Source organism: Elgaria multicarinata, chromosome 15 (genome assembly GCF_023053635.1).
Source record: "Elgaria multicarinata webbii isolate HBS135686 ecotype San Diego chromosome 15, rElgMul1.1.pri, whole genome shotgun sequence".
NCBI classification, from domain to species: domain Eukaryota; kingdom Metazoa; phylum Chordata; class Lepidosauria; order Squamata; family Anguidae; genus Elgaria; species Elgaria multicarinata.
This window is the reverse complement of record NC_086185.1, coordinates 30,070,465-30,083,835: the sequence shown is the minus strand read 5'-3', so window position 1 is coordinate 30,083,835 and position 13,371 is coordinate 30,070,465.

The following is a 13,371-nucleotide window of genomic DNA, read 5'->3' as shown; positions in this document are numbered from 1 at the left end:
GATATAGGGTATTGCTGCCTCTTGTTAGAAAGGCAGTTAGCAGAGAGAAAATAAGGCAAAACCGAATGAGCGTTTACCAGTCCCACAACACACAAAAGCCAAAAAGAAAAAGAGAGACAACACACCTTTGCTTTAGTGAAGAAAGAAAAACAGCTTTACCAGTGAGGATTCCACAGGCAGAGCTTGCAGTTTCAAAGAAGAGTTTGTTCAGTCCATTTCTTCGTTCAAAAACACCAGCAGGAGGGGGGGGAGCACACATATGCTCCCCGTATAGAGGGAGGCGGAGTAGGAACAGGAAACCACACTGTAGGCTATAGAGATCCTAAGGCCAGCTATGCCCTCAAATCCATACGTTAACTATCTAACTTTTCCTGTAACTTGCACCCAAGGTTGCAATATTCCGAACGACACTGAATTTGGTTCAAACTATTACATGCCTCCACTTTTTGAAATCCGAAAACAGGGATGCGTATGAAGCACTTCTATTCCCGTACCAAGGATCACAATACGATGCCTCCACAATACTTCGTGTGCACTGTGGAGTGCTCTACCCTACCCACAACTATATTGTGCATTCCTGGAGTTTCCAACATGGTACCTGTAGGCACCAATGTGCCCATGGACATCTTTCTGGGATGCTTTGCATGCTGCAAAGTGAAGGTCTGCCCTCCATCACCACCATTGTTTGGGTTCAAGAGAATGGTTTTGTGTTTTGGAGCTCAGCCCCCTATTTTGCCCCGTACTTAGTTTCATGGACAAATTACTTTAATCGTGCCAGTTTGCCTTATGGGAAATGAGTATTTTGTGACCGGCCACAGCCACTATGGCAGCCATTTTCTGAATGGGCAAGCCCCCCTCCCAGACAGCCATTTTTGTGAGAGTACATCAGAAGTGCCCTGCTGGATCAGACCGAGGGTCCACCTAGCCCAGCACTCTGTTCACACACTGGCCAACCAGCCATCGGTCAGGGATGAACAAGCAGGACATGGTGCAACAGCACCTTCCACCCATGTTCCTCAGCAACTGGTGTATACAGGCTTACTGTCTCTGATATTGGAGGTAGCATATAGCCACCAGGGCTAGTAGCCATTGACTGCCTTCCCCTCCAGGAGTTTAACAAAGCCCCTTTTAAATCCATCCAAATGGGTGGCCATCACTACATCTTGTGGTAATGAATTCCATAGTTTAACTTTGCGCTGTGTGAAGAAGCACTTCCTTTTATTTGTCCTGGATCTCCCACCAATCAGCTTCATGGGATGACCCCATAGGGTTCTAGTATTTTGAGAGAGGGAGAAAAATGTTTCCCTATCCACCTTCTCCACACCAGGCATAATTTCGTACACCTCTATCATGTCTTCCCTTAGCCTCCCTTTTTCCCAAGCCAAACAATCCCAGCTGTTGCAACCTTCCCTCATAGGGGAGATGCTCCAGCCCCTTAATCATTTTAGTTGCCCTTTTCTGGACTTTTTCCAGCTCAATAATATTGTTTTTTTAGGTGTGGTGACCAGAACTGTACACAGTTTTCTAAATGTGATTGCACCCTGGGTTTGTATAAAGGCAGTATGATACTGGCCGTTTTATTCTCAATTCCTTTTTCTAATAATGCCTAACATGGAGTTTGCCTTCTTTACAACAGCTGCAGACTGGGTGGACATTTTCATTGAGCTGTCCACCACAATCCCAAGATCTCTTTCCTTTTTGGACACCGCCAGCTCAGATCCCATCAGGTGATACTTGAAGGGGTTTTTTTTTGTCCCAATGTGCATCACCTTACACTTGCTTACACTGAACTGCAGCTGCCATTTGGATGCCCACTCTTACAGCTTGGAGAGAACCCTTTGGAGCACTTCACAATCTCTTTTTGTTTAACCACCTTAAATAATTTGGTGTCAAACTTGTCCACTTCACTGCTCACTCCTAATTCCAGATCATTTATAAACAAGTTGAAAAGAACTGGTCCCAATGCAGATCCCTGTGGGACCCCACTATTTACTTCCCTCTCTTGGGAGAATTTACCATTTTTACTCTTTACTTTCTGTTCTTTAACCAGTTACTGATTCAGTTACTCATCTCCCTTTATTCCATGACTACTAAGTTTGCTCAGGAGTTTTTGGTGAGGGATTTTATCAAAAGCCTCTTGGAAGTCCAAGTAAACAAGGTCCACCAGATCACCCCATCTACATGTCTATTAACATTCTGAAAAAACTCCAAAAGATTAGTGAGACAGGACTTACTTTTGTGGAAGCCATGTTGATTCTTTTTCTGAAGGACTTGTCCTTCTATGTAGTCACTAATTTTGTCTTTAATAATCTTTCAATCAATTTACCTGGAACAGACATTAAACTAACAGACCTATAATTTCCCAGATCCCCTCCAGATCCCTTTTTAAAAATTGGTGTTACATTGGCCATCTTCCTGTCCTCTGGCTGAGCTTAGGGACATGTCACATATTTTGGTTAGAAGATCAGCAATTTCATATTTGAGTTCTTTGAGAACTCTAGGATGGATACCATCTGGGCCTGGTGATTTATTTGCTTTCAGTTTGTCAATAAACTTGAGAACTTTATCTTTTGTCACCTCTATTTGCCTCAGTTCCTCAGAATCCCTTCCTGAAAACATCCTTTCAGGCACAGGCATCGGTCCTGTACCTTCTGCAGTCAACACCGATGCAAAGAATTCATTCAGCTTCTCTGCAATCTCCCTGTCCTCCTTTTGTACTCCCTTAACTCCGTTGTCACCCAATGGTCCAACTGCTTCCCTAGCTGGTTTCTTGCTTTTGATATATTTAAAGAATTCTTTATTGTTGGGCTTGATATTGTTAGCAATATATTCTTCAAAATGCTTTTTTGCATCTCTTATTGTCTGCTTGCATCACCTTTCTGCCAGCTTGTGCTCCTTTTTATTTCCTCACTTGGACAAGACTTCTATTTTCTGAAGAAAGTCCTCTTTTCTCTAATAGTTTCCTTGTCAGTGCTAGTTAACCATGCTGGTGACCTCTTGGACTTGGTACTACCTTTCCTAATCTATGTCTAGAGTCCACATGAGGAGTATTACCCTCAAGGTCACAGCTGGGGTGAAGCCCTAACCTGCCCACGGTACCCATACCAGGCAATGGGACCACCACTACCATGGAAGGCTGCTCCACTGGAGTGGTGTTCTTTCCAAGTCCTGTGCCAGCTATTTGCTACTACGGCAAAAGACTATGACCAGCAACACAGTTGGGATGGTAGTGGAACCTGTTCTCTCAATACTGGGCAGCCTGGCCTCTGCTGACAGAGATCTCCAAGCAGAGGATGAGGAAGATGCTTCTCTGTTTCTCCAAAATTGTTATGATAGGCAATGTGTTCATTCTATAATAGCTAGGAACTGAGGTACCTTTTGAGCATAGCTCCTGCCCCCAAACCCGTAAAGTAAATTGGTTTAGGTCACAATGTAGCACCTTCGGTCAGGCATATTTTATAAATGATGATGCACCCGATCGAGCAGTCCTATTTGTGTAGAAATTAACTTTATTGAGGGTCAGGGCCTTTCTTTCTCATCCTGAAATCTTAGAAGGCCCTCAGACCTTGTATCCCCCTGTAGACTCAAAGGGAGTCCATTTCAAAGCAAGGCTTGTAGGAGGAGGGTGCACAAATCATTTTAGCAAATAATGGAATTTATTTTGGATGTGACCTCTTGGCTATTGCTTTGAAAACTTAACCTGTGAAGATTGAAAAGTGCCCCCCAGTCAACACCCTTTGGAAGAGACAATTTATTAGCATGCTATAACAGGCATTTCTTTCTGTATCTGTTCATGCAGGAATAAAAGCAAAGCAAAATTTATGGCTTCATGGTTATTTACGGACTTGGGGACAGTTTCAGCCGAAGCTGACCTCAGGAGGATGCTAGATAGAGAGGGGAAAGAATTGCATTTCAGTTAGTTTTTGATCAGAATTCACCAAAATTTGCAAATGTCTCCATATTCCAGGTGGAAAGAATGGAGATGCTAAAGAAATTAAATGTGGGAGAAACCGAATGGACAGATCAGTCCTTTCAAGTGGAGGACGCAGAGTATTTAGTCCTGGGAAGCCCTGGGTCTGTATTCCTGTGCGTCCCACCCTGTTACTGCTGATTCGGTTGCCACCTCCTCATCACAACAGTGAAAGCTGCAGGAGCCCTCTTTTGTATCGGGTCATTCTAGTATGGCTCTTGCAGCTTTCACTGTTGTGATGAAGAGGGAATTTCATCAGGTGCTGAGTGCCTACAAAGGATACAGGAGCCCCGCCCTCCTTTCCATAGGGTCACCCTGTTTTAGATTCATCTAGTTCTGGGTTTCTAGTTCCAGTTCTAACTTCATCTGAGGAGCCAGATGCTAGCATTCAAAGCACAAAGGGCAAAAGTACATGTTACAAACACCATGGGGTCACCACTGAAAACGGCATACCTATATTTTTGAGTTTTCCTCCAAAAGGTTTCGCATCACCTTGTGCTGTAATGGATTGCCATTGCATTGTATATTTTTCCATCCCTGTTCCACAGTGTGGGTGGGACGGACAATTGTCTAGCCTTGTGACTTTATTACATGGCATAAGCAATACTTTCCACTATGTTGAGAATTCAAGCAAATGAATTGGCACGTTTTGGCTGTATCTGTCTTTAATTCAAAACATTGCTGCTGTTTTTATCTGGTTGAGCTTTTATATTGTATTTTATATTATGGTTTTATACTGTTGTTTTATATTTCAAATAGTTTTAATTTTTGTGAACCGCCCAGAGAGCTCTGGCTATTGGGCGGTTAAATAAATATTGGGCGGTTAAATAAATAAATAAATATATAGCGTTTTTGTTTGTTTGCTATTTTAAACAAATTGATAATCAATAGAGAAGTCTCTGTGAGAAAGATGTTAAAGTACATATAAAGGAAATAGGAATAAAAATGGAATAGTATCTGTCATGATGGAAGCTTAATTTGATCTAATCTTACCATAAGGGGGAACTGCTATAAGAAGTAATGTTGGTTGTATTACATACCTTCTCAGATTCAGAATGTACTATACCAATGCTAGCTTTGTCTTGCTCATAGCGTTGGCTTGAGTTTTATTTATTTTTTGCAGTAAATAAATAAATATATTTGGTGGCATTGCCAAGTCATCCAACGATTCTGGGGGGAAAGTGATGGAAATCAGCCAGAAAATAATTTGAGATTACATTTCCAGAATCCACAGGTTCTGCAGTTAAGAAACACAATGGATCTTCTACCTAGCAGATGCAAGGAAACTATTGGCAAGGAAAGCAAAAACCAGGCAGGCAAAACTGAAAAAAATCCAAAGCTACTTTTAGTTGATAATATGTGGGGGGGAGGGGGGAAAGCCTGTAAAAATTGGGCCTTGCTAGACCTACCGGATAATCTGGCCGGGAGTCGGGCTGATGTCTCGCTACAGCTAGCGCGCGCCATCGCCGTTTTCCACATGTAAGACGCGACGGGGCAAGGGAAAGCCCCGTCACGTCTGCCATTTTTGTTCAAGTTAAAGGGCCATGTGTGCAGGAGCGCACCGCTGCACCAGGTAAGATTTTTTTTAAAAATAAAGCTTCCCTGCTCCCCCTGCCCCTGATTCCCCCCCACAATGCCTGATGCCCCTCCCTGCCCACCCGCTTGCCCGTCCTCCCCCCATCCGCCAGGCCCATCCCCGATCTTCTTCCCCCCCCACTTGCCAGGCCCATGCCCGCTCTTCTCCCCCTGCCCCTGTCCCCGATGCCCATGCCCATGCCCGCTCTTCTTCCCCCATCCCCAATGCCCATGCCCATGCCCGTTCTTCTCCCCCACTCTTTCCTGCTGGGTCGGTCTTTCCCCCGGCCCCCATCTTGTGGAAAAGCCGGGCCATAAGCGAATCCGCTTATCCGGGGTTAAGGGAGGTCTTAGCCTGGCCTGACCCCGGAATCCCCTGTGCGTCATCTGGATGCACAGGAGGGAGACCGGGCCTCATACCACGCTAAGGCCTCGTCTAGCAACGACCATTAAGAGTGTTGATAAAGGTATGGAATTTAAATTATGGGTAATTGTTAGTTGGTAAACAAACACCCTTTTTCTTGTTCGTAATTAATTGGTTGTTTCTGGTCCATTTTATGTCTTTTGCATGTTTCTGATATGTATGTTTCTATGTCTTTTTCTTTAATAAAATAAGGGGGAAACACACCATAGCCTGTAGTCATGGCCTTAGTCTGGAGCTTACCTCTGTTTTTTTGCATCTCACATCTGGCCACATATAGTGAAAACTAGAAATTGGTGAAATTGGTAAAATTTCATTTGATTCGTTTTTTTTTTATTTGCAAATGTCTTGATAAGCAAGATGAAAAGAATGTGATATATATCACAACTTGGAGAAAAACAAATGGGCAGATTTGTCCATCCAGGCAACGGGCGTTTGGGCTTAGCTCTTAAAAGTCTGGGCTCGACTCCCCCTTGTATTCAGCCATGCTTGTGCTCCCATCTCTTTTTTTTCTGACAGGGTCCTCATCTTTAATTGCTACATGGCAGACAGGTACAGCATTGCGCTCCCCATGCTGGAAAGAGCTGTACCTGTTGAATACGGTTGGTGCAAATGAGAGAGAATTTTATTTATTTACATTCTTTTTAAATAAGAACTTACCAAAATTTGCACATTTATTCATAAATGGGATGGAAAGAACTTGAGAAGATGATGGTGATGATTTATTTATTTTTAAATCAAATCTGGAAGAACATAAAATTGAGATTCATCCATCCCTAATAAAGACATGGGACACAATTGACCAATGTTGCCATTAGGGTACTGTCATTGAAATGGGAAATGGAAACCATTTTAGGTGTGAGCAAATTGCCCTTCTGACTGAGACTCAGCTCAAGTTTCCTGAAGGTAAAGCAATATGATATTCTTGTTGAAACTGAGGAGAGGATTCTTTTTAAGACCTGCACTGTGGTCTTTATAATCTAAACTCCAAACCCAGTTTGCCTCAACAAAGGTGACGTCATCTACAGAAGTAAGAACCTAAGAGGAGTCCTGCTGGAATGGCCTGCCGGGAGAGATTCGTCAACTTAATAGTCTTTCTGAATCCAAGAAGGCTATAAAGACTGATCTCTTCTGGCAGGCCTACCTAGTTGAATTTTAAGATATTTGACTGTTATTTTAATATTGCATTAGTTTTAAACGTTTTAATCAGTTTTATGTATTTTATGGTATTTGTATCTAATGTTGTTCCCTGCCTCAATCCAGAGGGAGAGGAGAGAAAGAAATAGAATTATTATTATTATTATTATTATTATTATTATTATTATTATTATTCCTAGTGATGGCCAGCCAGGTGCCAAGAAAGTGCTGGTATTCAAAGTGCTGGTATTAACATTTAAAGCCCTAAACGGCTTGGGGCCAGGCTATCTGAAGGAACGCCACCTCCCGTATGTCCCTGCCCGGACCCTAAGGTCATCCTCAGGGGTCCTTCTCCGTGAGCCCCTGCCAAAGGAAGTGAGGCAGGTGGCTACCAGGAGGAGGGCCTTCTCTGCTGTGGCACCCCGGCTGTGGAATAAGCTCCCTAAGGAGGTTCGCTTGGAACCTACGTTATATACCTTTAGACGCCAGGTGAAGACCTTTTTCTTCTCCCAGCATTTTAACAGTCTATAAATACATTTTAACTTGGTGTTTTAAATTTGTAATTTTGCATTGCTGCTGTTTTTATCTGGTTGAGCTTTTATATTGTATTTTATATTATGGTTTTATACTGTTGTTTTATACTTTGAATGTTTTTAATTTTTGTGAACCGCCCAGAGAGCTCCGGCTATTGGGCGGTATAGAAATGTATTAAATAAATAAATAAGAAGTCCAGGAGCAAGGAAGACAACTGCTCTCGGTCGCTCTTTGTCCCCATGAAAGATGTAGACCTGGAGCCCGTTCACATGTGTGGTTTACTGCGGAGGGAAAGCACTTCAGGGTTGTTCAGGACCCTGTCGCTTCCCTCTCTAAAATGCACATTTTCTGAAAGTCTTTTTAGTATGTATTTTGCCTTAAATGTGGCTCCTGCGTGCTTCAGCTGCAGTGTGTCCCATTCATCAGAATTAAACCCTACATGCTGGGCGTGGCAGGGGTGGGTCTATGCTTGGCTGTGCCTGGTCAGGAGAGAGGGCTTGGGGGAGTAGCCTGCTAGGCCTACTCAGATGTAAGGAGCAGAGTGAGACAAAGGGGTGGTGAAGGGGGTCCCTATAGAGCTGCCTCTGTGGGGTCTTTTTCCCATTGAGAAAATCAGAGCATGGTATATGCGGCAGGCCTATCCAGTGGAATTTTAGGATGTTTTTAGGATGCTTTTTAACAGTGTATACTATGTTTTTAATCAGTATTTTATGTATTTTATGCTTGCTGTTGTTCTCTGCTTCGATCCAATTGGAGAGATCCAATTATTATTATTATTATTATTGTTATTATTATTATTATTATTATTATTATTATTATTATTATATTGCTGTAATGCTAAAGCATTAAAGTGCTAGCACGCTTACTCCTTGAACACTTTAGCGTTATGGCAATCTTACCATGGCTCCGAATGTATTGGGATTTGTTAAAAATTCACCGCAGGGGAGTGAGATTTATTTCTGACTTCTGAGTAAACATGCACAGAAGCGGGGGATGTTACAGAGACTCTCACCCAGTATTGGCATACGTGAAGGATTCACATGTTTAACGCTTTAAGGGTTTAATGCTTCAGCAATATGGAGTCTTGTTTCTGTGGAGAAAGACTGACAAGCGCACTTGTTGGTGGGATGTAGGGGAACTTTCAGACAGAAGGTCCTGTGCTGCTTCTCTGAATGCCTGATATCCCTTACAATTTCCTGTCTCGGAACAGGGGAAAGAGTGGGGTGAGGACCAATCCTCTCATACGTGGTTGATAGGGTGACCATATTTTGGAAACCAAAAAGGAGGACAACATGGTCGCCCCCAAGGGGGCGTGTCCAGTACCAAGGGGTTGTGCCCAGCCAAACATAGCCTTGGTCACATGTCTGATTTTACAGCACACATTTAATAGGGTGACCATATTTGGGAAACCAAAAAAGAGGACTCCTAGTGTGGGTGTGGGGAAGCAGCTTTCTGAGTCCTGCAGAAAGTATGTTATTCCCCCGCCACCTTAGAGAACCTGATTGGAGTGGAGGAGGGGAAAGGATTTCATTCTGCACCACCACCATCCACTCCAATTGGGGCCTTTTCTATAATGTCCACGAATGACCCACTTTCCCCTTTAAGACCTCAATTGGAGCTCGGGGTGGGGGAATGATGTGCCTCAAGAAATCATGTCACTCCCTCCTGCCATGCTAATGGCAGCCTTAAAGGGGAAGATGTGTCATTCCAGGACATTATTGAAAATTATAGAAAATCCCCCCTGACACCATGGGAAGAACATAAAACCAGGACAAATCCGGGGAAATCCGGACAGTTGGTCACCCTAGTGGTTGATGATGTTCATTTCGACTGGTGGGACTCCGCTCACCCACACCCCAAATCAGGCGGATTAGAGTGCAGTTTTACCTGTGGAAGCCATTGGCCTGGGAGGGGTATTGGCTGCTTTTCTCAGCTTCGTGTGTTGCTGATGGACCAAACCCGATTTCAGGGGAAAGCACAGGAAAGCTGAAAGCGCTTCTTAATGGGTTTCCATGAAGATTCTCCCCTGGAGTCCATATTGTAATATTTTCTGTTTGAGTATCCCGCAGAACGCCAGGAATGTTTCATTTTTTGTTTAATTTTAACAGTAGTGATGCCTGAAGATGGAATAGGTCTTTCCTACTGGGGATCCAAGCATGGTGTTTTATATTTGCCTTGATCCAGAGGGAGAGGCGGGTAAGAAATAAATTATTATTACTACTACTACTACTATTATTATTATTTTATTATATGGCAACGAGAGGATTTATTTCATGAAGATGTGTGCTCCATTCCAAACTTAATAAACTACAGGATCTGTAGCAGTTAAACCACAATTAACTTTTACTAATAAGAGCCAGAAGTAAAGAATTAAGTAGGTTGTTTGGTGTTTGGTTTCAACAGCTAATTTCAACACCAGCAGATGGTGCTAAAATGTATATTAAAAAAATAAATCTCAAATTTCCTTAAAACCATAAAGTGTTTTGGAAAGATACATTGAGGTGCATTAGCTAATTACTGTGGAAAGTTAAAGCGTTGTTGATGTTAGTTATCATTTTATTTAGACTAGTTCTGTAGCCCTTTTATTCTTCAGGAATTCAGCTGTTAAGATGGAATGACTTTCCCTAAGTCAGACCTTTATTATATCATCATCAGTTTTTATTTAGCTTTTCCATTGAAATGGGAAGTGCTTATTATAGTTCTTGTGGGGGGGGCACTTTGCAGAATTTGAACAACTGAGTGTATACATACACACACACACACACACACACACACACACTGTGTTTTCCATTGATTTCAATGTTTGTGTTGGATCCTCATTTAGTCAGACTCAGTAGACCCATTGAAGTAAATTGAACTTAACTTGCTCATGCATAAACTAAGTTCCGTTGATTTCAATGAGTCTTCTCTAAGTACAACTAAGAGCATCATCAGATGAGCGTTTTATCGCATGCTCGTTAACTGCCTACTTACGGATGTTCACAAGTCCTTTGATGTCGTCTGCCTCCCATGCATCTCCTGCTCCTTCTTGCCTTCTTTCCATCACAAAATAGACCCCAATAAATCCGATTTTTTAAAAAACAGAATGTGCCGCCATTTCCTGCTGTGCACAGGAAGAGCGGCATGATAAAAACAGCCACTGAATGGGCCCCATGGTCATAGTTTACTTCCTCTTTCTTCTCCTGTGTGAAAGAGGAAGTATCATTGGACAGAAGCGGAAGGGGGAAGCGATGGTAAGGAAACATGACCCCACCCCGGTCTGATAATGCTCTAAATCTAGATTCAAACCAATATTTATATGTAATATATATAACTATTGACTCTGGCCTAGCTCCTCAGTCTAAGCAACTAGTTGCTCTGAGCTGGTTGAATTGATCATACCTTGCCTCAGTCCCACTTGAATGCCCTGAGCTTCTGGACTCCATTCTGCTGGGTAAGCAGCCTTTAATTAGTAATTAAAGGTAATTACTAATTACAATTAATTAGTAATTACCTTTACTAATTTTAAAGGTATTATTTGGCCTTTAAAATCAAGCAGAATAAAACGTAGTGATAGTGGAGGACAACTGTGTAGTATTTCACCTTCGGTGTATATGTTAAAAGTACTAAAGCTTTGTGCAAATTGCCTCTTGAAAGCCTTTACTCTTGTTTGTGGGTAGAGAAATCGGGAGGACAATTTCACTGAATTTCCCGAAATTCTAAAACAGTTTTTCACAAGTAAGGTTCAAGGATTGCAAAATAGCTTCTTTCTTCTTTGAGCTTACCTAATCACTGTGAAGTGACCGAGGGCGCTGTGAGTATTCCCCCCCCCACACACATTTTCTATTACACATCTCTCCATTGATCTGCAGGCCCCCAGGCTGCCTGTTCTTCCTGAACTGAAAAAGCCCTGTGGGAGGAATTATGTCATGATGTCTTCCCCTGGGCTTTAACTAAAATCTGGGAAGCCGAGGAGCCCACCTGTGCACAGTCCTCAGCCGCCTCATAAGTAAACACAAGAACTCCGAACCCAGTGCATGAGAATTCCCCCCCCCCAAAAAAATGTTCTTCTCCTTTATTTTCTTTTCTAAAGCAATTTCATTTCTATCAAATTGAACGCGAGTGGTTGAAAAGAACGTGGGAAAGGTTTTTGGCACAGCACTACAGAAATACCACAATAATTCCTTCTCGTAGTGGCGATAATGTGTACTTGGTGAAGGATGGATGTTTTGCTGCACAAAGAGCTCTGGGGAATATAGTTCTTCATCTGGAATCCATGTTAAGAAAGGAGGAGGGAACTGCCATCTCCAAATGCAAGTTGAGGAGAGTGAGAAAGTGAGGGCAAGGGATCCATTTGAGGAAAAGAGATCTTTTGAGAGGAGAACCTGAGGGAGGCTTTATTGAAGCATATGTTAGCTTGGTCCAGGCACACTGAGGCGTCTTGAGAGATGTCATGTTCCAACATTACCACTGCTGTATGACAGACTCATAATACATCACTGGGCCTTTGTCTTGACAACGTCGGGTCTGCAGTGTGAGGCGGCATGCCACTGCATTGGCGCTCCTTCTGACTATCTACAGATGTACAGCATCACTACTACATCACACTTCCTTGAAACACTGGCAATTTGTTGCTCAAAAGTTTCATCCTTGTCTTCTCCTTGATTGGGTGGTCGGTAGTAGACTCCGATTATCATGTTCTTTTTATTCCTTGCCCCATTTATTTTAATCCAGATGCTCTCGACGGGGCTCCCAGTCTGATCCGCCTGTATTTCAGTGCAGGGATAGGTATTTTTAACATATAGTGCAACTCCACCTCCCTTTCTATTTCTTCTGTTCTTTTTTGACAAGTTATAGCCTTCAATTGCTATATTCCAGTCATGGGAGTCATCCCACCAAGTTTCAGTTATACCTATCAAGTCGTATTTGCCTTCATGTAATAAAAGTTCAAGTTCGTTCTGTTTGTTTCCCATGCTCTGGTCAATAGTATATAGACATCGAAGACCATGTGTTTTATAGTCTGGCTTTGTTCCTACATTGTTGCAGACACTATTTTGGGGCACTATTGGAGCTGTTCTCTGTACTGTCGTTCATTGGCCTTCATCCATTGTTGCCTCGAAGTTTATGTCTCCTGCCCCCGTAAGATTCAGTTTAAAGCCCTCCTGATCAAGTTCTTCATGCTGTGGCCGAACACTTGATGGCCTTGTAGGCCCCTTCCAACTCTGCTATTCTATGATTCTATGATTCTATGAATAATGGATGTATCTTATGAAAAATGGGCATGTGAAAACATTTAGGGTCACAAGTCACAGACAATAAAGAATACTTTGTATTTCTATGCACATCTACAGTGTATAAAACACTCTCACATACATTATTGTGTTGTAATCCTTACAATAACCCAGTAAGGTTAGGTTAGTATTATTGTCTATATATTGAGCTGGGCGGCTGTGGCTATGGCAGGGATCAGTGTGCATAAAGCCATGTGGTGAATTTATGGGAGAGGTGAGATTCAACCCAGAGACTTACTCATTCATAGCTCAGTCTTTCTGCCACTCAGTTACACCGGTGAGCTTGGTGCTACTTGTGGTGAATATGATTAATCCTACAACGTTTAGCCATCTTGATCTCATTTCTGTACTGGTCACCACTTTTCTCCACCTTAAATTAAGTGTCTCCTTTAGAAATTTCCTTAACACCACATGGATTCTCAATTTGTGCTCAGGTTAACACAAGCTAAAAATATCCACCAAAA